At 34.8% G+C, this 26564-nt stretch overlaps 1 protein-coding gene across 1 annotated transcript in view; it reads left to right on the top strand.

Annotated features, from left to right (window-relative positions):
• The first annotated feature begins 10278 nt into the window (after nt 1-10278).
• Nucleotides 10279-26564, top strand: part of MGAT4C (MGAT4 family member C) — a 756879-nt gene continuing 740593 nt past the window's right edge. The window contains exons 1-2 of the mRNA XM_060413993.1: nt 10279-13683; nt 15344-15376. The gene's annotated coding sequence lies outside the window, so the exon portion shown is untranslated. The remainder of the gene's footprint in view (nt 13684-15343; nt 15377-26564) is intronic.

Raw genomic sequence — 26564 nt, 5'->3', positions numbered from 1 at the left:
ATTTCAAAGCCAGAAACCTTATGTGAAACATCTTATTTTGTGCTAAACCTGCCATTTATATCAAATGTGCAAGATAGTCTCTTTAAGGGAAACCTCATCTTCCCCTGAGACATATTAACCCTTCAAAATATAGAATGTATACACTCCATACATTATTAATCACTGAAATATGTGATACATTTTAGGCAGTATATAATTAAGTAATACATTTTCTTAATGTTTATAACATTCTCCTAATACTAAAATTTAAAAAACATATGACTATTTCTCTATTACTCTGTGCATTGAATCTACAGTACCAATGGTATGTGAATAGGAACCAAAGAGTGATCTGAAAAAGACACCCGAATGAAACACACATATATGTATGTATACATGTACGTATATATGTATGTATTTTTGTATATATATATATATTTTTTTTCTGTACAATTGAGCTTTTCCCTTAGGTGACTAAATATTTATAGGTAAAATGTTTTACCTTGATTTTGAAAATAACTCATCTATGCATACTATTTATGAAGTTGAAAGATTTAATGCTATTTTTATTAATAATGTTCTAGAGAGGTTACTATCTTTCTGTATTTTTTTTAGCAGTTGTATAAAAGTCTCTGAATAAGTGTTCACTTTCTCTGCTAAGGAATATTAGTCATTTTTCTGCTGTGATAATCCTGCATAACAAACATCTGCACCCAAACCTCAATGAATTAAAATGATTATTTCTTTAAGCCTCAGTTGCCTGCAGGTCAGCTATCTCAACTGGGATATGCTGTGCTAAACTGGACCACAAGCTTTTGGTCCATGTGTTTTCATTCTGATATTCTGGCCGAAGCAACAAAGGGTTTTTCAGGGGAAGCATTTTCAGGGGAAGAAGCGGAAGCAGAAATACATAGTGTTACTTTGTTAAGGTGCCAACTCAGTAATGACAGTCTGTCACTTTTCCATTGGTTAAATCAAGTCACATGGCTATGTCTGATACTATTTATGGAAGTTTTTAACCTAAAATAAATAGATGGCAGATATTTCTCCAAAAAAGGTGAGTTTCCTTGGCATTAGCCGAGAGTTGCATTTCACAGTCTGTAACTATGGAAAGTCATATGTTAGTCTGTATCATGACCAGGAAAGGAGAACACTTTTAGAAAGTGAAAAAGGAAGTTGGGAGGGCTAAGGCGAACAAAGTCCACGGCTTCTCTTTGGCTGAGCCCTGGCTAGGAAAGAAGAGTCTTCTCCCTGTTGGTCTCTGCTATTGTGACAGACTGTGAGAACTCACCCTTCTGGTCTCCTGACTTTATTTAATTGAAGTTTCTATTTTTGTTTGTTTGTTTCATTTTGTTTTGTTGTTTATTTCTTATAAAGTACACTATAAATAATTCTTGCCAGTCACTTGGAGGAAAGTAAGAATTTATTGACAAATAATATAATCTTCCAATAAGGTTTGCAAAGAGGTATGTGTTCTCAATTTTAGCTAATCAGTATGTATTATGCTTTATTAGGGTTCTGAAAATTTTAGAAGGGAGAGTACAGTTTGAGGTAAATCATGTGTGAATGCTTAATAAACTTAAGCCTACAAGAAGACCCAAGAGCACAGCACTATTAAGAATAAATTCAGGATATGTACATCAAATGAATAAAGAGAAGAATATAGTAACTGTACTCATTAATTGCCATAATAAATAAAAGGATAAACCTTAGTAAAGATAAATATTCAAAGATGAGGACATTTTGTTGAGTTAAACATAGGAAAAAATTTCGAAAGGTATTATGTTGTTACTTTTAAATATATAATTGAAAAACTATAAAAGAATAAATCAATGCTATTGTTCATATTTGGTTCCCTAATTAGTAATCTTACAGGGCTTTTTATTGAAAAGAAGAATCTCAGAGTTGCAAGAGTCCTTAGATGATGTGAGAACCTCATGCAGTTGTGTAGGAATAAAAGCAAACGAATCATTGTGTATGCTGCAGCTGCTTAGTCACTCAGTCGTGTCTGACTCTTTGCAACCCCCTGGACTGCAGCCTGCCAGTCTCCTCTGTCCATGGGGATTCTCCAGGCAGGGATACTGGAGTAGGTTGCCATTTCCTTCTCCAATCATTGTGTATAAGCAAAGCCATTTTTGTGAGTGTGAAATATCTGACATCTTCAAGGATAATTTCTCTGCTTTGATTCAGGCACTGTTCCTGGGTGGCCGTTTTGTACTCTAAGTTAAAAGTAAATTTTATTTTGCCTTTTGCCAATTATATAACACAGTCTTCAAACATTATTTACTCTGTAGATATTTTAAATTGCATCAAATAAAGCACATTGGTTTCCCAATTTTTAACTTGGTATTTCTAAGACATCATTTAGAACAAGAAGAGAAATTTGACAGTTAAATCCTTGAGAAACTCATGAAGGGAAAGTTTATTGTTGTTCTTTTTAACTTATTCAATATTTGTTTTATTTAGTGATTGTTATGTTAAAAGGGAAAAAATTATTTCATTCATTGTGTTTTTATTGTAAAAAGGAATATGTTTCATACCTTTAAAGATGAAAGAAGATCATGAACACATAATATTTTTATATTTTTATTTTTTATATTTTATATTTTTATGTATGATAACTTAGAACAAGCTAATACAATCAAATGTTAAAATATATTATGGAACAGTTTTAAAAATCATCTATATTAATATTTTCAGAGGCAATAATACTGGCTTAAAAATTATGTGGATCCAAATAACAGATATGAAGTGTATGTGTTAAGGTGACTTCATGTAATTAAGAATAAAATAAGATTGATATTTCTTTTCAAGAGAAAATTTCTTTATGGAAGACCATCAAGACATTGTGGTTTTTCTGAAATCTTCTAAAAACTAAGAAACTAAATATATAAATGTTAATAAAACATTCATTGGCAATTCATTCTAGGAGATGCACTGTGAAGATATACTTAGGTACACAAACTAAGAAATTAGGGGAGAAGGTGTACACTATGCCTTATACTAAAATGAGATAACTGGTAAAAAAAAAGAAAAGGGCAGGGTAGAGTAATATTAAGTATAAAACATGGGGTGAAATTTCTAAATTAGTAAGCTGGAATGTCTCACTGAAAATGGGAATTTTTAAAATAAGGATCTGAAGGAAATGCAAATATGTGTGGGAAGAGCATCCCAGGCAAAGACAGTAGTAAGAGCAAATACCTGATGGTGGGTGAGTAGTTGGCACGTTTGAAAATTATGGAGGAGGAATGAGGAAGAATAAAGAGAAGAATTGTGGTAGATGAGGTCTGTGAGGGAGCCAGGAATTACATTATATGTGGTTTTACGGGTAAAATCAAAGATTTCAACATTAAATTGAGAGGTAAAACATTTATCAATTAAAGCTTTTTAGGCGGAGTGGAGTACAAATCTAACCTAAGTTTTTTTCTCGGATCATGCTGGCCTCTCGTTTAAAACAGACTGAAAGATCAAGGGAGGAGAAAAGGGAAAATTGCTAGAGCAATGTCCTTAAGAAAGAAAGGATGGAACTGAGAACATAGTGAGAAAACTGTGTTTACTTGGAGTGCAGTCCATCCTAAGGACAGAAGAGAAGTTGGAATATTCAAGCACAAATGCAAGAAAATAGATGTGAAGGGGCAGGTGGTGAATGACATTTCTCTATTTTTTTTTCTGGTTATTTTTTAGTAACATATGAAGAATGATCACAAGCTAAAAATGGAAAAACAGGAGAAGTTTGAGGCAAAGGGTGTGGTATAAAATAGTCCTATAGCACAGAAAAGAGTGAATGGACTAGGGAAATAGAGTTTTGAGTCAGTGCTCATGAGCTTATTGATGTCCATCTAGATGGTTTGGAATTTCCTCCAGGCTGCTCCAGTGGGATGGGTACAGGTGTGCAGAAGATGGAGAATTGGATTTAACTATGGTTCTGCTTTAGCCTAAAGAGTGAAGAGTAAACAAATATAGTTTAAAAAAATGAGTTCATGCTTCAGTTAAGTGAGTGAGTTTATAATGATTAACAGTGAAATATAAGTTTGATAAGAGAAGTGCAGATTGAAGGGTGAGAGATAAATAAAAATGGTAAAGTCTCTCTGGCTTCATACTATTGTATATTGACTTTTTGAGGGAGTGAACTGGAAAGATAGAAAATTGTAGTAAGATATCTTTAATGGTGACTACAGCCACAAAATTAAAAGATGCTTGGAAGGACTGATGCTGAAGCTGCAATACTTTGGGCACATTGATGCAAACAGCTAACTCACTGGAAAAGACCCTGATGCTGGGAAAGATTCAGGGCAGAAGGGGAAGGGTGACAGAGGATGAGATGGTTGGAGAGTATAACCAACTTAGTGGATATGAGTTGGAGCAAACTCTGGGAGATAGTGAAGGACAAGGAAGACTTGTGTGCTGCAGTGTATGGGGTGGTAAAGAGTCGGGCTTGACTTAGTGACTGAATAACAACGGTGAACAACAACAAATGTTTGAAATCGGGGTTTGAAGAGAGTGATTGTGGTTAGTAAAGACAAAGTCATATATGCTATTGTAGAGTGATTTTGGGAGTTAGAGTGGGGAGCAAGATGACTGAGAAGAATGAAGAAGCTAGGTCTTGGAGTTTGAATTCACCACTACAGATGTGGTATTGGAGATAGTTCAAGTAAGCCAGGAGCTAACCAGTAACGAAAATGAAAGAGGTGACCTAGGTGATTTTTAGATGATAGCAACAAAGGGAGGTGTTTTATAGAGGAAGGATAAACTATTGTCTGGAATAGGATGATGAATACAAAAAGGGCACTTACTCTACTTTAAGTCTCAGACTTCTTTTGTAGAAGAAGAAATGTCATTGGGAAAGAACTAGGTTTAAGTTAACAACTAAACATTCTAAGGAGAAGAATTTTAGGAAGATTTTTAGGATATAGTTGTTTGCTCATGATTGAACTTTAGAGAAAAAGAAAATAGTGAATGGTGGATGGATAAACATTCAGATTCTTGAAGTAGGAAGATACTTCAGAGATCATATAATCTAAATTTTTTATGTGTTGAAGTCTCTTCACAATATAACTAATAATAAACCAGTCTCTGAATATTTCCTGTGACTGACGCCTTACAGCAACCCGTTCCAAAAATGAGATTTTTTTCTAATGTTAAAAGATATTTCCATTTGTTTGAAAATTAAATAAAATTTGTACAGAATAGGTTTCTTAAAATTAGGACTCACCCATGCTACTCTCAGACTATTACATTTGGTCCCTCTTTTGATCCCCAGATTTTAACTCTGGGTGGTGTGCTCTTCTATGTGTCCTTTTCTGAGACAGGGCATTTATGGACCTTCTGGTTACTTGTTTCAACACATTGATAATTTAAACAGCTAAGCACCCTAACAGTTACCACCATTTCAAAGCAGCTTTAATGAGAAGGTGCCCAATTTATTGATCCGGTTGTTTCTCTACTCGTCAGTTGCCTTCGACTTTGCATTCTTCCTCCGTGCCTGACTTCTTTTTCTGGTTGTACCATATTTACTATCACGCTTTTAAAAATATTCTTGTCTCCATTGCTCTAATTTCATACACACTTGTCAAGATGCAGCTTTGGGCAGATCCATCTTTGTGCCTGTATCCCAACAGCTAAACATCAAGCTATATACCGGAAGCACTAAAGTTACATATTCACCAAACTCAAATGAACTTTGCACAGTTCATTCAAGAAACAGTGTATCTCCAGAAAGTTTACTCTATTTCCACTATGAAATCTTATCTATCCACTTTACTTAAATCTTGGCTTCTTTTTTTCCTCCACTAATCACAAGCCTATGGCTTCACATCTTCCCAGAGTGAAAACTCCAGATAGCAACTACTTAGTATTTTTGCTACTATTTCTAAACACTATCTTAATGCCTCCTGTTCCCCTTACAATGAAGAAAACACTGCTCCAATTTAAATCCAGTCCCTCCACATGTGTTTCTTTGCTCCTGCTGCACTTCTGGCTGTCTCCTGTTATAGTCAACTTCTTGACTTGTCCTATATATTTTCTCTGATCCATCAAACATGATCTAATATCTATAATCTTAAATAAAACAAAACACAACTTTCCTTGAGCTCATATACCCCTTTAGATACTATTTTAATCTGTTTTTTTGTTTCCTACTTCCCTTCATAACCAGTTTTTCAAGAGTTGTGTGTATGTGTGTGTTTTACATATATTACTTCAATTTTTTTTTTACCTTCTGGCTGATTTTTCTGCCCTTGTCATTCTAGGATTCTGCTTGCAGGATCACTGATTAATAACTTATTGCTGAATTCACCATGTTTCCATCCTAAGTTAGTTGGCAGCCGTATTTTACGCAGTTGATCACTTCTTTCTTCCTGATAGATCTTTGTGGAGATCAAGAGTATGTGTAGTGGATACATATTCTCAGGCTCTAAAATTCAAGTGATAATATAATATGCTATTAGTTTAATTTTATCATAACCAGATTTAGCTTGTGAGTTACCATTCTGCTTGATAGTGAAAAATGTTATCTGAATCAAGTCTAAGTGAATTTAATTGCTTCAGGGTATTCCCAAGGCCAGGTTTTAATTCAGTCCAATCAGAGTTGCTCCTCCCCCTCCTTCCTTTCTTCCCGGATAGGTTTAATTTCTGAAAAGTTTTCATAATACAATATCAGATGGTGCGACATCTGGGCTTCAGCCTTCCTTTGTCCTACACTGACATCTGTTGTAATATACAATCAAGGCCCCTCTCCCCATCACATTGGCATCTGTTGAGGTTTCTCTATTCCCACCCGGCTTCTTGACATACATCCTGCACTGCTCTCTGTTATAATGTACTCTCATCATGACCACAGATCCCTTCAACATCTGTCTGTTTTCTTTTTCTCAGCCAAGTGTCTTGTTATCAGTGACAAAGGAAATCCTGTTGTTTTCTCTTGTTACTCAGGGGCCACAGGAGACTTGCTATGGCTGCCTCGTGCCTTCTCCTTCTCTAGGAGCAAAGAAACCTCTCAACTCTCTGACTCCTATTTTCAGTGGGTTACTGGGGAATCCTAAAATTGTATTTTTTCTCACATTATTTCAGAAAAGCTTAAGAGTGAATGTATTCTTTATTCCTGGAACTTCAAACCATTTAGTACCTTCTGTAAATGTCCCTTTTACTTTGTATTAATTTAAGAGCAGAAAAGAGAGTCATAAAACTTCCCTTTAGGCCTAAATCAGTGAGATAGCTTCCATTAAAACAGAACCCAGGAATTTACCATCTCTACATGTAGGTTGCTGTTTTCATTTCATCCCAGCTTACTTTTTTGGGGGAAAAAGGACCACATGTTAAAAGTCAAGATATTTTATGAAGATTAGAGGAAGAGACTGACAATTCTATAGCATGGAAGAATGGGTAATGCCTATCTCTTTGGCTTGGGGAAAATATTGATATTATAAATGCTGAGTAGATTAATACATTTTGATGCATTGATGAGCTAAGTGGAAAGTAAGGAATACTCTAAGGCAAAATTAAATGAAAAGAGGAAAGTGGTAAGTAGAATGCTAACTTCCATTTTGAGAGCAATTGCAAACTTTAGTGAATTTGAGCTTAATTTTCATAGATTTACAGAACACAGAGAACAGAGAGATAAATCCAGTAGTTGCTTAAATTAGGAAGGCTAAAAGAATATAAAGCTAGCATCCACTAAATTGGCCAGTCCCTTGATTTAAGTGTAAAATATATATAATTGTACATTTCTGGATAGTGTTACAAGATGTTATTTCTATCTTGAATTCTAGTAATAGTGCTGAATGACAGGGAATATTGATCATTCTAGTAGAAAACAATCCTAATATTGGACTGTAGCCTGAATTATGTGATGCGAAAAACTTCAATGCAATATTGCAAAGTGGTCGTAGGTTGATATAGCCCCCAGTCACCTGACAGAGACAATTGTAAATTTTCTTTGCATAACCTGTTTTCAGTCTAAGCCACAAATAATTAACACACATAAAATTTTTAAAAAATATAAATTTATAATAAAAACAAAATACCCAAAGAAACAAGGCATCACAAGCTAGAGTATCCAGAAATCGTGTGTGTATTAGCTGCTCATTCATGTCTGCCTCTTTGCAACCCCATGGACTGTAGCCTGCCAGGCTTCTGGGGTCCTTGGGGATTCTCCAGGCAAGAATACTGGAGTGGGCCATGCCCTCCTCCAGGGAATCTTCTCAACCCAGGGATCCAACCCAGGTCTCCTGAATGGCAGGCTGATTCTTTACCAGTTGAGCCACCAGGGAAGACTTAACAAAGGACCGAAGACTTGACTTCAGTTAAGTTAAGTTAACTTAACTGAGAAGACTTAACAAAAGACTCAAGAGAATGGCTTGATATTGAAACTATTCTTTTAGGTCAGGGTTCCTAGAAACAGACTCACATATACACTTGCATGCAAGAGATTTATTTGGGTGTGTTCTTCGAGGAGGGTGAATATTTGCACGGCAGTACAAAAAAAGCCTGACTGAGTGACAGAGTTTGCAATAGCAGCCTTAACTGATCTTATAAACTCTGGACCCAATCCTAAAATTACTATTTAAAAAAACATACTTTAGTGTTTCTGTTATATAAAACAATGACCACTCTTTAGATTGAATATAATGGTTATAAGAGGGAAATGAGATCATAAACATGAAAATTCTATAGTAATTCTAAAACTTCTACCAAACAGGTTATCATGGCCATCTATCTAGAAATCAAAAGGACAGTTACTGGAGACAGATAATCTCAATTTATTTCTGACTGACACTCACTAGATAGTGGACCAAAGGTAAACCACTTTCTCTCTAGGCCTCAGTTTTCTCTCATTCTTGAGAGTCCCTTGGACTGCAAGGAGATACAACCAGTCCATTCTGAAGGAGATCAGCCCTGGGATTTCTTTGGAAGGAAGGATGCTAAAGCTGAAACTCCAGTACTTTGGCCACCTCATGTGAAGAGTTGACCCATTGGAAAAGACTCTGATGCTGGGAGGGATTGGGGGCAGGAGGAGAAGGGGACGACAGAGGATGAGATGGCTGGATGGCATCACGGACTCGATGGACGTGAGTCTGAGTGAACTCTGGGAGATGGTGATGGACAGGGAGGCTCACGGACACGACTGAGCGACTGAACTGAACTGAGAGTAGAAAGGAATAAAAATTACTTTGTAGCATTGCTGTGGAGGATTAAATAAGGTGAACTTATCTGGAGACTAAGTATGGCATTTATTCTCCAGATAAACTTCAGTTCAGTTGAGTCAGTTCAGTCGCTCAGTCATGTCCAACTTTTTGCGACCCCATGAATCACAGCACGCCAGGCCTCCCTAGCATCACCAACTCCCAGAGTTCATTCAGACTCACGCCCATCGAGTCAGTGATGCTATTCAGCCATCTCATCCTCTGTCGTCGCCTTCTCCTCCTGCCCCCAATCCCTCCCAACATCAGAGTCTTTTCCAATGAGTCAACTTTTCTCGTGAGGTGGCCAAAGTACTGGAGTTTCAGCTTTAGCACATTCCTTCCAAAGAAATCCCAGGGCTGATCTCCTTCAGAATGGACTGGTTGGATCTCCTGCAGTCCAGATAAACTTATTATATAGCAATAGTTTATTAAATCTTATCTGGTATAACAAAAGTACTTAAAAAAATAGGTGGATCATAATCATAATCCCTAACTTAGCATCTGTCTCACTTTTACTATATTTATGATATGCTATTTAATCCCCTATCCCCAAGATATTCTCTGATCATGGCATATGCAGAGCCTAACTCCCATGCTAAAAGCAAAATAATATTTTAATGAAGTTTGCCTTTATGGAATATACACATTCTGCAACAGCATGAAGTCCTTGTCTATTTCTCTGACTCTGTATACATTTTACAGGAGAATATGGACTTCCCAGGTAGGGGTAAAGAATCCATTTGCAAGTGCAAGAGATGTAGAAAACATGGATTTCATTCCTGGGTAAGGAAGATTCCCTGGAGGACGGCATGGCAACTCAGTCGAGTATTCTTGCCTGGAGAATCCCGTGGATAGAGGAGCCTGGCAGACTACCGTCCATAGTGTCACAAAGAGTTGGACATGACTGAAATGACTTGGAGAAAGGAGAAAAGGAAAGATATAAGCATCTGAATGCAGAGTTCCAAAGAATAGCAAGAAGAGATAAGAAAGCCTTCCTCGGTGATCAATGCAAAGAAATAGAAGAAAACAACAGAATGGGAAAGACTAGAGATCTATTCAAGAAAATTAGAGATACCAAGGGAACATTTCATGCAAAAATGGGCTCAATAAAGGACAGAAATGGTATGGACCTAACAGAAGCAGAAGATGTTAAGAAGAGGTGGCAAGAATACACAGAAGAACTGTACAAAAAGAGCTTCACAACCAAGATAATCACGATGGTGTGATCACTCACCTAGAACCAGACATCTTGGAACGTGAAGTCAAGTGGGCCTTAGAAAGCATCACTACGAACAAAGCTAGTAGAGGTGATGGAATTCCAGTTGAGCTGTTTCAAATCTTGAAAGATGATGCTGTGAAAGTGCTGCACTCAATATGCCAGCAAATTTGGAAAACTCAGCAGTGGCCACAGGACTGGAAAAGGTCAGTATTCATTCCAATCCTAAAGAAAGGCAATGCCAAAGAATGCTCAAACTACCGCACAATTGCACTCATCTCACACGCTAGTAAAGTAATGCTCAAAATTCTCCAAGCCAGGCTTCAGGAATACGTGAACCATGAACTTCCAGATATTCAAGCTGGTTTTAGAAAAGGCAGAGGAACCAGAGATCAAATTGCCAACATCTGATGGATCATGGAAAAAGCAAGAGAGTTCCAGAAAAGCATCTATTTCTGCTTTATTGACTATGCCAAAGCCTTTGACTATGTGGATCACAATAAACTGGAAAATTCTGAAAGAATGGGGATACCAGACCACCTGACCTGCCTCTTGAGAAATCTGTATGCAGATCAGGAAGCAACAGTTAGAACTGGACATGGAACCACAGACTGGTTCCAAATAGGAAAAGGAGTACGTCAAGGCTGTATATTGTCATCCTGCTTATTTAACTTATATGCAGAGTACATCATGAGAAATGCTGGACTGGAAGAAACACAAGCTGGAATCCAGATTGCTGGGAGAAATATCAATAACCTCAACGTTCAGAAAATGAAGATCATGACATCCGGTCCCATCACTTCATGGGAAATAGATCGCGAAACAGTGGAAACAGCGTCAGACTTTATTTTGGGGGGCTCCAAAATCACTGCAGATGGTGATTGCAGCCATGAAATTAAAAGACGCTTACTCCTTGGAAGGAGGGTTATGACCAACCTAGATAGCATGTTTGAAAGCAGAGACATTACTTTGCCAACAAAGGTCCATCTAGTCAAGGCTATGGTTTTTCCTGTGGTCATGTATGGATATGAGAGCTGGACTGTGAAGAAAGCTGAGCGCTGAAGAATTGATGCTTTTGAACTGTGGTGTTGACGAAGACTCTGAGAGTCCCTTGGACTGCAAGGAGATCCAACCAGTCCATTCTAAAGGAGATCAGTCCTGGGTATTTTTTGGAAGCAATGATGCTAAAACTGAAACTGAAATACTTTGGCCACCTCATGCGAAGAATTGACACTTCGGAAAGACTCTGATGCTGGGAGGGATTGGGGGCAAGAGGGATGACAGAGGATGAAATGGCTGGATGGCATCACTGACTCGATGAACGTGAGTCTGAGTGAACTCCGGGAGTTGGTGATGGACAGGGAGACCTGGCGTGCTGTGGTTCATGGGGTCACAAAGAGTCGGACACGACTGAGCGACTGAAGTGAACTGAACTTAAATGACTTGGCATGCATACACAGGAGAATATAAACACTCATCCTACTTTTGTTATGGAAACATGTCCCCAGAAAGTTATGGTGGTTTGGTACTAGAGAAATGGAATGGATGCTTACAATGAAAATGAAAAAAATAAAAAAATAAATTCTACCTGTATAATGATGAATAAAACAATCACAGGAAAAGATCGAAATAGGTCATTCAAAAACAGAAGAAGATTCAATGTTTATGTGCTGAGGATTTCAAAAGAAAATTTTAAACCCGGTGATGATGAAAGGGCTAGTTTTCTAAGCTAGAGAATTTATGTAGGAGAATTGCAGGAGGTAAAGTTGAAAAATTAATTACCATGCTGATTAAGATTAGTGGGTCACGATTAGACAGTAAAGAATCCGCCTGCAATGTGGGAGACCTGTGTTTATTTGCTGGGTTGGGAAGAACCCTGGAGGAGGGCATGGCAACCCACTCCAATATTCTTGCCTGGAGAATCTCATGGACAGAGGAGCCTTGCATACTACAGCCATAGGGTCAGAAAGGGTTGGACATGACTGAAACAACTTAACACACACGCATAAACAGGAAAATATAAATGCTCATCCTACTTTGTTATGGAAATAGAGTATATATTTGCAAGGTGATACCATTCCTTAGACTAAGCATTTTAGCATATATTTGAGTTGATTCATTTTATTTTACTATTGTATTTACAAAACAAGTATAACACTGAGTTTTTTATTTGCAAAAACATTCATGGTTAATCAAATAATACTGGAAAATATGTTTTGTATCTGTGCCCTGAAAAGACTATATATGAGGTTCTTCTTGTGTGTGTTGTATTTTTTGTTTCCCACACTTAGAACATGCCTACGTGCAATTGTTTCTTTGAATAAAATTCCTTTATCTTGGGTTCTTGAAAAGAGCAAAATTACCACTAATTTTAATGGCTCAAATTTTCAAGCTATCCAGTTGTAATTGAAATAAATCTCATATAGAATCTGATCCATGGGTTGATTGCTTTACAACAGTAAACATGTGTTATGTTTTATTCTTTATGTTTACAAGATTTAACCTGTTCTTCTTTAAAGAAAGAAAATCTGGGGCAACTTGGCTTCTATGATAAGCTGTCAAGATGAAAAATCCACACTGTAATGTCAATTTGCAATGCTTGTGGTTCAAAGAATATTTGAGGCACATGTGATTTATTTTTCAATCATCTGAGATTTAACAAAGACTATTTCATGATTAATCTAAAAAAATCGAGAGGTAATTTATTTTTATGAATTTTAGTTGAACAGCAAAAGCATATCATTTCTAAAGGTGCTATTAGGAACAACAGTAAAACAACCAGCTATTAAAGTATGTATACAGTGAATATTTTAAGTTGCAAAGGGAAAAAAAGCAACACAGGGGGGAAAACTAATGCAGATCTCTGCTGACATTTTAGGTAATGATTTCATGAATGTTAAATAGATGGAAGTGATGTATCACACATTTTCAGGGCTTCATTATGAGACTGAAAGTGAAAGTGTTAGTTGATCAGTCATGTCCGACTCTTTGCAACTCCTTCGACTGTAGCCCACCAGGCTCCTCGGTCCATGGAATTTTCTAGGCAAGAATACTAGAGTGGATTGCCATTTCCTCCTCGAGGGGATCTTCCCAACCCAGGAATTGAACCTAGGTTCCCCCCATATCAGGCAGATTCTTTACCATCTGAGCCACCAGGGAAGCCCCTATTATGAGATTAAAAATCTCTTTTTCAAATGAATGTCATTCAGCATCGGTTTAAGAAAATCTACTTTAGAATTAATCTCCTAATATTCATTTTTCAGCTATATTCTATTCAGAATCAAACCTGTTAGACCTTCCTTCTGCTGAGTAAGTCCTATACTTCCTTACTTACACAAAATTATTTTCTTAATGATTACATCTGTGATTACAAATTACACCTGACAAATTCTTCTTAAGGCCTTTTCCCTTATTTTCCGGCAAAACCAGTTTAGTCTTATTTTAGCTATACAAGTAACTTAATAATAATCAATTATTGTTAATTGGAGAAATATTATATTTTCAAAAGTCCATATATGTATTAATCATTTTTAGTCTTTCATTACAAGTATATAATCATTAAATAATTGTATGTGTTTTAACTGATATTGAAAGATATTTAAGATACAATGTTATGGCAAAAGGTGAATTAGAAAATAATGTGGTTTATACTTATAGCCATATGTATGAATATATTTGAACATGAGAGAATAACATTAAAATATGTTGGTATATACATAGAAAAATCTGACAAAATACAGGAAACAATATTCCTTTCTTAAGTGGGTTCATAGTGAACATTCATTTTTATATCTATAGATGTTATTTTTGGTAAGTGCAGTTTTTGTTTTGGTTTCTTATAATAAAACATGGGAAAAAGAACAGATGCAGGTAAAGCCAAATATTGTTAATATGTGACTATCTCCACATATCTCCATGAGATAGGATTATGGGCAACCTTAATTTTCTTCTTGACTATATTTAAAATATGTGTTTAATAAATAAGAGCTATCAATTTAGGCAATACAAGGTAGGATTATATTAATGGACTAAAATTCTTTTAAATCCCTCATTATGGTACTTATAAAAATGTTTCATTCTTTATACACATTTTATTTGTGTTTTATTTTACATATATGGCTAATTTTATTTCAACTGAATTTATTGATTAATAAACTGCCCTAAGTCTGTGATCATTGTTAAATCACTGAACCAAATGAAATACATCACAGCTAAGTTAAATGTCTGACTTTCTCAAAAGCCTCTGTTTCATTGCCTGGAGATAGACAATTAATTAATTTTTTAAATTATATTTTTGGTTCTTTAGTTTTGTTGTGCCATTTTTAATGTAGGGTCACAGATAATTGACAGTAAAATAACAGTATAGCAGCTTTCGTATACAACAGGGAAAACACATTAGGAAGATTAGTTTCTATTTCTAAGAAACATTAAAACCATAAAAGAGTAAAAAATCATATTCAGTAATCCCTTTTTTTAGATATTTCTTTCCCCTGCATAGCAATGTGCTCAATCACTTTTTTCTTATGAACCACATGAACGTTTAGATTTTATTGAATTATTTTAAAATTCTTATGTTATAAGTGACATAAGATTTATGTCATATCTCATAAAATGTTGAAAAGACTTTTTATTCCTAATTATACTCTTAATTTTTCTTCCAGTTATTGTCTTTTTTAGCCTGTTCAATCATTTCCAGCGATATTTAAGATCTGTCATAGCTAATGGGAATGTTAGAGCACATTTTCTGGATCCAAGCCAATCATAACATCTTTCAGTAATGTTTGTATATACCAAGCTTGCCAGCTACTTACCAGTGCATAACAGAAGATAAATGTACTACTACCAAGGCTAAAAGAAGCCAAGCCATCTGACTGCTAGCTACCTATTTTTACATAGCTGTTTGCAATTCGCATCATCATGTTCTAACAATATGATTTATTAATCCTTCTGACATTTTTCTCTTTGACAGCTTCTCAGCTTCTGTTATATCCTTCTTGGATGGGTAAGTACTACGTACTATTCTGAAACTGTGAATCGAGTTTTGTATGTTGAGACTTTATTTTAGGCTCTTAATCTACTGAAGTGTTAACAACTTGGATTTAACCCTATTAAAGATAAAAATAGGGCTCAAAGGTTCAAGAAAAGTGAAATGAAGAAAAGTGAATTTGCAGATGTGATTGCAGTGGAGCCTTTCAACATTTTTGACTCAAAGCGTGTTAAGCTATAACTCACATTATAATTTCCACATGCAGGATTTAGGATTTTATTCCAAAGGGAAACATATTTTTAAGACAGCTATATTCTATCATGAACATTCAAATAGTTTGATTTAGGAATATTTTTGCTATAATATTTTGAATTTTATACCTTCTTAACTCTACTTTTACATTTTCAAGTTAATTTCGAATCATCAATAATTAGACAAAGCTACCAATGCAAAGTGGTATTTGTTTCTTTATTATATATCTATTAAATTTTATTTAATTGCTATTAAATAAGATTTGACAATATATATTACACACATTAAACAGTGAAAACAGAATAATGTATATGTGTAGATCCACATACCAACAATGACCAATTCCAGGAGATTGAATTATAGGCAATCTTAATTTTCTTACTGTATGTATATATATGTGTATATACATACATACACTTGTATTTATATATACAAACACCTGGATTAATGATTTATTATAGTCAAGCTCTTAACAAGGTTGTGTTGCTAAAATCTAAAGGAAAAATGAAAGAAAACATTTAAATTCTTTTTCCCTTTGTCTAGTAAAAGAAACCAAGTATTTTGTTTAATGTGGGAAGACATATTTCTTATTGCCAGTGAATCCAGAAGCAACTCAGGCACATAACATATACTAGTCAGACTCATGCTGTCAAACATAAATTTACACAGAAATTTTATTCATATGGGTACTTCATAGTTTTGGATCTTTGTCTGATCTGCTGCTTGAAAATTGACATACTATCTTAGTTTTCTCTTAAGTTAGAATCTTAATTAATGAAAATGTTGCTATAGAAAATAAAGTTGATATGGTTTCATATTACTTCCTCATGATCTAATTTAATATATTGAGTTTATAATTTTTAAAATATAGTTATATCATGAGATGATATCACTCAGATTTTAGATATTTCAAACTGTCTTTTGTCAAGTGATAAATGATGTTTCTGTTATGATTATTTAAAAATTTGAGATGAACTAAAACTATATATTCTCTTGTATTGTTAGAGGAATCTGTAATCTTTAGATACTGATGTTCTTCTGTAAAAGTTTTGGAGTATGATTATATGTTTCCTTAACTATTCAGATGATTTCTATCATATTTCTTCATAGAAGTAAAATAAAGTGTTAATTCCTAAACATGTAGGGGAAAAAACAGATATTTTATGCATCTGATGCAACTAGAATCTGTTTTAATTTTATAGAGGAAGTTGTTGAGATGGCATTGTTCTCCATCTTATTAGAAAGTCATAATGTTTGTTCAAAATATTTTGGACTTAGATGTGGCTGTTGCACAGGGGTATACTGGATAAGAAGGGAGTTGGTGATTTTAATCTCTGTGCCTATCCAATTTCTTGTGGAATCTTTTGTCTGATATAATTTAACTCAAAATCATTGCGATCTATAGCCATATTGTTTAATTTCCAGAGATTCAGAAAACTAGTAAGTACCAATGGAGAAACAATTAAGTAATGATTAATTTTCACATACTCTCTTATTCATTAAAAAATGGGAAAAAAGAAAAAATTATTATATACTCTAGATTCCTCAGTTTCAATCTCTGCACAGTATACAAAATGTAAAGTTCTAGATAATGTCACAAGATTCATGAAATTTGACTTTTATAACATTAGTCTTTATTAATGACTATCAGAGATCCTTTTAAAGTCAATGTTTTTTTTTAATTTTCAGTAATTTAAAAGTAATTTGTTTATATTCATGTTATTAAAATTACATTTCACCAAGAACATTTCTGTTTTTACAAATGAGCACATGTTGATTTTTTATTTCTGAACTCACATAAATATTTTGTGACTATTGTTACTACATGTAAGTTAGAAAAGTTTGGGTCATTATTATAATATTATTAAAATTTTTATATACATATATAAATCTATATATAAAATTTATGTGTAAAATGACTGCTTAAATACTCCCTATAAGATGTTAGACCAGAGAAAGTAGAGGCCACAAAAGGTAGCTCTGGAAGTGATAGAAACAAATTTAAGCTTTAGATTCACCTAGTTTTGTAACACATTAATAAAAATTAATTTCAGAATATTATTAGGATGTCTGTAATTCTTTCAAAATTCAACTTCATAGGGCTTCAGAATTTGAGAAGTGTCAGTGGTCTCGAAGAGGTCATAAAAATTGTTCCATTTCACACTTCACATATAATCAATTCATGACTTTAAGACAATAGTGAATAGTTGGGGTGCTAACTTTCCATTAACCATTTTAAATTGTAACTAATACCAAAGTGTGTATTTTGAATCATAATAGAAATATTTCACATTTTCAAAAATCATATGTATGATGAAACCTGTGAATATTTGTTTTTATTGAGATTTGGATTTTTTTCAGCATCCTATAAAAGTCAAATTTGCAAATCTACAATGCACCTTGTAGAACAAGCACATCTCCAGGTAAATGAACAGCTTACACATACTTACACAGAGGCCTCAATTCCCTAAAACTCCAAAGGATCTTGACTTCCTTTGGTATTCTCTTTTAATCTTTACCTAAATCTGTTAAGACATACACATACGCAATTAGCAGACGTGCAGTTTCAGAAATGGTTTCAGAGATGAGAAATTGAATTATACACTTTTTGCATATTTACCAGGGAACTTAATTGCAGTTGTTTTATTTTACTTTTTTATTCTCTAGAGAATTTTAAGAGATTATAGTAATATCTTAAGTATTTAACTATGGATTTCTAAAAAGTAGTAATAAACATTGAAACATTCTTTTTATGATATTCTCAAAATTCAAAGCATGACAGAAGCCAACTTTCTCAGTCAAGCGTTATATAAATTAATGGATAAACACTATGTGATAAGGCTATCAACGTATACATTGTTATAAAAACCTGGAACATGAAGTAAACCTCAATGCAGTATATATGTCTCCTTATTCTTCTCAAGAATCAGAATGTGCTTATTGTCAGCATATATAGAAATATGGTGAACCCATATTTTTCATATGAACACCATATCTCTTCCACTAAAATAACTGTTCATTCCATGTTTGTTAATAGGTGAGGGCCCAGATTGCATCCCTTCATAATTCCAAGACTGGAACGAGAGACATATTATTCAGGTCTCATATATAATTAAAGTTCACTGTGCTGTTGGTCAGACAGATTGGTTTAGGGTGGGAGAATAATCCAAGTTAGGTCACTGCCTTTGTCCCTGATTACTACTCTAAAGAAACAAAGTAATGCAAAGCTGAGATATGAATAGAAACAGAGTCATTATGTCATTGTTTGTGACCTAAAATCTTTTCAGTAATGTCTACCAATATATTCTAAGTTAGAAATGACCTTTCCCAAGATAAATTTGTGATAGTATATTTTCTCTAATTGGAAGAATCATAAATCAATTCACACAAAAGACCCCACATAATTTTAAAGAAAATTTAACCGGATGAGACTGAAAGGTCAGAAACAGTATAAAATTATAAGATTTAGACTCCAGAATTTCTGTGGACTGGAATCAGGCTGAGAAAATGTTCAGATGCAAACACAATTTCTTTACAAAAAAAATAAATAAATAAAAAGAGGCAAGTCAGAAACCAAAATCAGGACCCAGAAAGTAAATCCAAGTATTGTGGAAAAACATTTTGAGGCAATAGGACTATGCCATTATCAATAAACTGGCAACAGGAACTGAGCTCGATTTCAGAAATGCTATGAATCAGTGACTGGCTTCCATTTGATTTATTGGTTGGCCAAAAAGTTTGTTTGGGTTCTTCTGTGTTGTGAAAAACCTGAATGAACTTTATGGTATACCCAATATTTTGAATGAGAGAGTATAGAGCAGTCATCCCATAGCTGAACCACTGGTATATGTTGGCTGTATGGTGAGGAGATAGCTTGTCTCTTCAGTTCACAGGTCTTCAGACTGAGACAAACAGTACTGAAAGAACAATACCCAAATCTTATATATACAAGATGCTGCACTTGGGCCTGAGTCTGAGACTATAATGTATGAGATATTTGGGGGTCCTGAGAGACAGTGGATGTACTTTGCATGTAAAAAGGTAAATATTTTATGGAAAGAAGGTGGACTGTGCCTGCAGGTTCTTTGACACTCACCAATTCTAGAACTGAGGGGGCTAATGTCAGCTCTCCTAGAACCTGGACAGGACGTTGTGACTGCCTTGTAAAACAGAATGTAGTAGTAGGAATGCGATGTGACTTTGGGTAAAAATGCAGGCAGCTTCTGCCAGTCTTTACTGAGACATTTATCACATTAAAACAAACAAACAAACAAAAAAACAACCAGCTATCCTGAGGTCATTACAAGGAGATATCAGGTGGACAAACCACATATAGGAAGAAGTGATGACTAGCCAGCATCCCCAACTGTTCTGGCAGCGATCGTTTGTATCTTTCCAGCTCTGTACCAGCTACTCAAGTGTTGAAGTCATCAAGATAACCCCATGCCTGAAATGAGACACTGTGCCGCTACTGCATGGGAGACCCAAGTCAGTGGAAGAACTGACTAGCTGAACCCAGTGGAGTGCTGGATTCATGAACAAAATAAGTGATGCTGTTGGTTCCAGCCACTATTTTGGGCTATTAACACAGTAATAGATAATCAGAACAACAACAACAACAATCTAGAGATTTTTTTTTTTCTTTAGAAAAATACATGAAAGATAAAACTAGCTATAGACTTTATTTTATGACTGTGGTTTAGGTCAAGATCCCTGATAGCAGCACTATGGACCTTTGGGGTCCAATAATTTTTGTTATGAGGGGTTTCTCTGTGTTGTATCAAATGTTTAGCAGCATCCTGCCCTGTTTTCACTAGATGCCAATGGCATATAATCTCCCAAGTTGTGACTACTGTAAGTGTCTCCAGACATTTTCAGGAGAGACAAAATCTTAGTTAAGAATCACTGATGACATAAATTTCAGGAAAGATTGGAGAATGGTAGGAGAAAAAGAAATCCTAGAAAAGAAAAGAGTATGAAATGTTTTAGCTTAAATGGCTAAGACTTTATACCAAGTCCTCTAATAATAACCATAGAGACAGTTTTGAAACAAGCATATTCTAGAAATAAATGTTCTGTTTGCAAAATTATCAAATGTTCATGCTATACATACTTTTGTAAATACATGGAATTAGAGTTCAATTAAGGTATGCGATTATTGATGGTTACCTTGACTAATTGTTTTACTTGCTTCTGGCAATTTTTGTTATCTCTTCTTTCATGCGTCAGCTGAATTTTCATGTTATTTTCTATCGTTTCAGTAAAAACAAATAATTTTAGAAACTGACAGCTAGTCAAGAGATGAGTTTTGTCCCCCAGATAACCCCACAATATAATATTTGAGCTTTTAAAAATACTTACCAAGAAACAATTGCTAATTGATACTAATGAGCTGTGTTGTGCGTTTCTGACAGGACAATGTACCTCTTCAAATTCTGGTCCTACTAATTGCATGGCAACTTACAATTCAAAGTAAACACTATCAGAATATTTATTCATAAAAAAAAAAAAAAACCCAGAGGATTTGGAGTTAGGAGACATTAGGTTTTAGTAAGAATTCTTGTTTTCTCCTATAGTATGAGTATTTTAAACTACTAACATAGTTCTGATTTTTTACTTTAATTGAATCCGTATACTTACGTAAGCCACTTAAGGGGCTCTGTATAGTTCATTGTAAATTATTAGATTTATTTCAAACATTTCTTTCTGAATTACAGTTGTTAGGATAATTATAATTACTAGTTTACCTTTTTTTTTCTAATTGTTTAGTTGTCCAGAGAAGGTTGGTTGGCCAATAAGAGAGTGAATGAATTGATATTGTTTCCATCTTGCACCTAATAATGATGCCATCTTGCTATGCTCAGTCACGCCTGGTCCTTTGTGGCCCAAAGGACTGTAGCCCAGCAGGCTCCTCTGTCCATGGAATTTTCCAGACAAGGATACTAGGGCGGGTTGCCATTTCCTTCTCCAGGGGATCTTCCCAACCCAGGGATCAAACCCCTGTCTCTTGTGTCTCCTGCATTGGCAGGGGGATTCTTTACTACTGTGCCACCTGGGAAGCCCTTAATGGTGCCATTGTCTCCTAACAGTTCTGTTTCAAATGCTGATTGTCCTAAATGTGAAGAAATTAGCGCAAATTCATTTTTACAATTAGACAGTGAAAATCTATCAGCAGAACAATGAAAACATCAGGGTGTGTAGTATACAATGCTAGGTGGTGAGAAGTATTAAATACGTGTTTAATGGGCAAGGAATTCCCCTATGCTCCCAATACACCATAGTATTATTTCTACTAGAAGTCTAAGTAAGCTAGTGCCTGATCATATAATGGACTGAACTTTCAAATATACAAGGTGTTATCTTTTTCTTGGTAATTGGCATGTCACTATTATAAGGCATGTGTCTATTATCAGGTGACAGTTACCACTTATCAGAGGGATAGGACATTCTTTGCATAGAGCATTCAAAGAAATTAAATCAATTTTCTCCTTTTTACAAACTTTACATGGTGCAATGACATATAAATTGATTTGTAAACTGTTTATAACTTGTAGATAGGTTTACCTCTTTCATTTTTCAGGAAGTAAGGAATGGTAAAGCTGGAGAGATCTGGCATGCCAGTACATTAGCCCTTCTGTAACTGATTCTCATTTTAATGTTGCTCTCTTTCTTGCAAGGGCAAGATGCTAAATGAGATGAGATAATTTACATTTTGTCACATTTGCTTTCAAAGATTAATATACACCAATAAGAGGAATCCAAAAGATAATATTAGGAGGAGTGAATTCATGAAGCACAGCTACTGTTTAAAAGCAGAATTAGGTGGCATGCTGTTTATCAGAATGGTTTCTTATGATTTACTCAAAATAAATGAACAGAGGAGTAATATGTGAAAGCCTATGGTTTGAAATGTGGCATATTTGAGAATGAAACCTGGATCTGCAATGTTAGGATTCTGTGATATTCGATTATTTTTCCAGTGCTTTTGTGTTCATACATACCCCAAAGAGAAACAAGGTTAACTCTTTAAAATGTTTTGTGTATGAATGAACATCTCCAAATCAGTTTAAATGTTGTTATTATGAACATGATTATAGTTTTTCAAGTAAAAGAACAATTTGTAAATTATTATATGTAATTATTTAAGGTTTGACTCTAATATAGTGAGATAAATTTTCATGTGACTTATGAAAACTTAAAACTTCATGGATTATTTGTCAAATATGTCAGATGATAGGAAAAAATACTGGTACTTTTTTATTTACTTTTGACTGTAGCTATCTTATTTAACTCATAACATATCTAGAGTATTTTAATAGATTCTGAAATAGTAATTTTTGATTTTTCCTTCCTTTCTTCTCTCTCTCCATTCTTCTTTCCTTTCTGCCTCCTTCTCTAACTTTTTCCATTCATCCTCTTTTCTATGTATTTAGTGAGGATTTGGCATCTTCTTTTCTATATATTTAGTGAAGATTTGGGTTTACCAGGTGGCATTAGTGGTAAAGAACCCACCTGCCAGTTCAGGAAATACAGGGGATGAGAGTTTGATTCCTGGGTCTGGAAGATCCCCTGGAGGAGGGCACAGTGACCCACTTCAGTATTCTTGTCCGAAGAATTCCATGGTCAGAGGAGCCTGGTGGGCTGTAGTCAATCGGGTCACAAACAGTTGGTCACAACTGAAGTGACTTAGCACACAGGCACAGTGAGGATTTAATGTATCATATACTGAGGTAGACACTGCAAACAACACTGAGAACATTGGAGCATTTGTTCCCAAGGTACAACCCCTCTAATAGAAACAGAAAAGCCATGACAAATAAAAATAATGAAATACTAACCTGTGCTATGGAAAACAAACAAAAAATCATGAAGGAGCAGGACATTTCATTCCCCAGCTTGTCTATCTCTGGAATATTTTTATTTCTCTGTCCGGTGGATATCTATCAGGTTTATTTTTAATAGAAATTTAGTTCTGTTGTTCTGAATATGTAATTTCTATAATGTTATAATGACTCACAGATACAGTGTAACCTACTCATTATGTGTACTAACTACATGTATCTTCCATAGCCTGCTTCTACAGTAACTAAGACTATTTTTTATGCAAAATATTTTTTTAAATCCTTATTTTTATTTATTTCTGATTGGCTTATATTTTGTTCTCAACTCTTGTCATAGATCTTCATAGATCACAGTGCTTTTGACAAAGTATGGCTCAATATCTTGATCAATCAGTCAATAAATGATGAAATAAATGAACAAACTCATGATTGATAAACTGGATGATTGAATGAGAACTATATGGCATATTTTCCTAGGTGTTCTCTCTGACTAAATTATCTTTTCTCTTCTTCCTCTATTTGTGTATATTTTCCAGACTTCAATATCCTACTATTTCATTCTCCTTTGATCAAATCAGTTGATACCAACATTCTAATGTTATTGCTTATATTAAGCATTTTTTTCTATTAAATCTTTTTTGATATTGTTATTTTATCACTAAGTCATGTCTGACTCTTTGCAACCCCATGGACTGCAGCATGCCAGGCTTCTTTGTTCTTCACTGTCTCCTGGAGTTTGCTCAGTCTCATGGCCACTGAGGTAGTGATGCCTTTTTGACATATCTTATGATAACTTTTCTTGTATTATATATATGCCCTCTCAATAGCTAACATGTAGAGAATTATTCATTGCATCCTTTCATAATTTTGATAAAACTATCTTTTTCTAAAGCTAGACTCTTCTAAATTGACATATATATACACAAATATAAGTATATACACATATGAATTATATGGATATATAGATTTCTCTCCCTCTCTCTATATATATGTATATATATATACACACACACACAAAGCTTGTGTGTTTGTTTTGTATACAGGCATCCCTTTATAGTGGAGGTACACCATAAATACTAATATATTTAAGAGATGTTACCCCCTTATAGATCAGCCCTGGGATTTCTTTGGAAGGACTGATGCTGAAACTGAAACTCCAGTACCTTGGCCACTTCATGTGAAGAGCTGACTCACTGGAAAAAACTCTGATGCTGGGAGGGATTGGGGCAGGAGGGGAAGGGGACGACAGAGGATGAGATGGCTGGATGGCATCACTGACTCGATGGACGTGAGTCTGAGTGAACTCCGGGAGATGGTGATGGACAGGGAGGCCTGGCGTGCTGCGATTCATGGGGTCGCAAAGAGTCGGACACAACTGAGTGACTGAACTGTACTGAACCCCCTAATAAGCCTTTGGCTATAACAAATGCATTTTTATCATATGATAACCCACAAATATGAATTTAAATGTTCAGAATAAGATAGTGTATCCTTAGAGGATAGGGTCAACATAATGCTTGTTGGTTAAAATGTTTGACAGATGCTGGAAACATACTGTCATTTGAAAGGGGAAAAAAGAACCAATTCAGCAAAATCAACAATGTTCACAAAGGGATTTGTACAGTGTCAGAGGTACCTTTATATTAACTGTAGCCTTAAAACAAACAAACAAAAAAAACAAACAGCATTTAAACCATCTATTGTACAAAGAAGCCATTGGTTAATGGCAATATTCTTTTTTTTTCACCAGAAGCAGAACTGCCAAATATCATGCCATACATGTCATGTGTGTATGTTTTGTAGCCTTCTGTATTTGAGTGGAACATTTCACAGTAATTAAATCAAATGAAAACTTGTTCTACAGAGATTTTCAGAGTAAATAGTTGGGAATTACTTACAGACTAAAGAGTTGTACTGCTAACCTTTTGACAAAATCTCTTTCAGCCAAACAATTTTATCAGCACTGTTTATTACTCTCATAGTGAGAGGATGCCTTTTCATTTTTTTGATGTAATGACTATAGATCAATATGTATTGGGCTGTGGAAACATATAGACTCTATTAGGGAAGGGCATCAAGGTAGGCAAATACTGTCTACATCTGACAGCCACCTTTCATGTGAAAACTCAAGGGAGCTTTTCCTTCTGGATACCTGAATAGAAGAACCAGTATACTCCATTCTTATTTCTTTCAAAGTTAATTTTGCTTATGTTGTGGCTAAAAGAAGAAAATCTGAAGAAAAAATAAAAAAAAACACCATGCTCTAAACCCAGTTTTAGTGATTAATGCTCAAAGAAATTCCAGTTGTCAAAAATAATGATTTTGCCGTGAGTCACAGTGACATCAGATGACTCAAATAGCTTCATCAACTGCAATATTAACTCATGAAATGTTGGATATAACTGCATCCTTCAAATGACTCATTTATTCTGTGATGATAATATGCAGCCTAAAACACTGAATACACTAAACTCTAGTGAGTTTTTCCTTTGGACATATACACTATGAAGATGTTTTTAAATTTATTGTGGTCAAATATTGATTGTTTTTTTCATGGATCAAAAACTGGTAAACATCTTAATTTTGGAAAATGTTTTTCCTATATCATCATTTTATTTTTTCTTGAATTGAGATATTATATTTTATTGTTATAAGATGAAAAAGAATAAATTTTATATTTATGCATTTTAAAATGTTTAAACTTTAAAAAGCATTGGATATCTTTTCAATATATAATGCATTTTTAAGTTCTTTAATTCTCCAAACATTTTTTTCCAACTAAAATCTTAAATCTGTTTTTTTATTATTATTATCTTATTTTAATTTTATAAAAGGGTAAAGTGTTGAGGTCTTTTAATGGACCGAACGTGGTGATCCAGAGTCAACCGATAAGAAAATAAAGGAGAGAGAAAGAGGCTGATATTCCTTGGTTTATGCAGAAAGCCAATAAAGCCCCTGCACAGGGCTTGCTCTGTTCATGAAGGCCTCAGGCGCCCTCTCGATGGGGTGAAGGTGCAGGGCGCCTTCTCAAGAGGGTCTTAGAAGCACAGGCATGAAAGTGAACTCAGAGAGCCTCTGCACTCCAGGGAATCATCCTGAAAAAGAGAAGG

Source organism: Ovis aries, chromosome 3, assembly GCF_016772045.2.
Source record: "Ovis aries strain OAR_USU_Benz2616 breed Rambouillet chromosome 3, ARS-UI_Ramb_v3.0, whole genome shotgun sequence".
NCBI lineage: Eukaryota > Metazoa > Chordata > Mammalia > Artiodactyla > Bovidae > Ovis > Ovis aries.
This window is presented reverse-complemented; position numbering and strand designations above follow the sequence as displayed.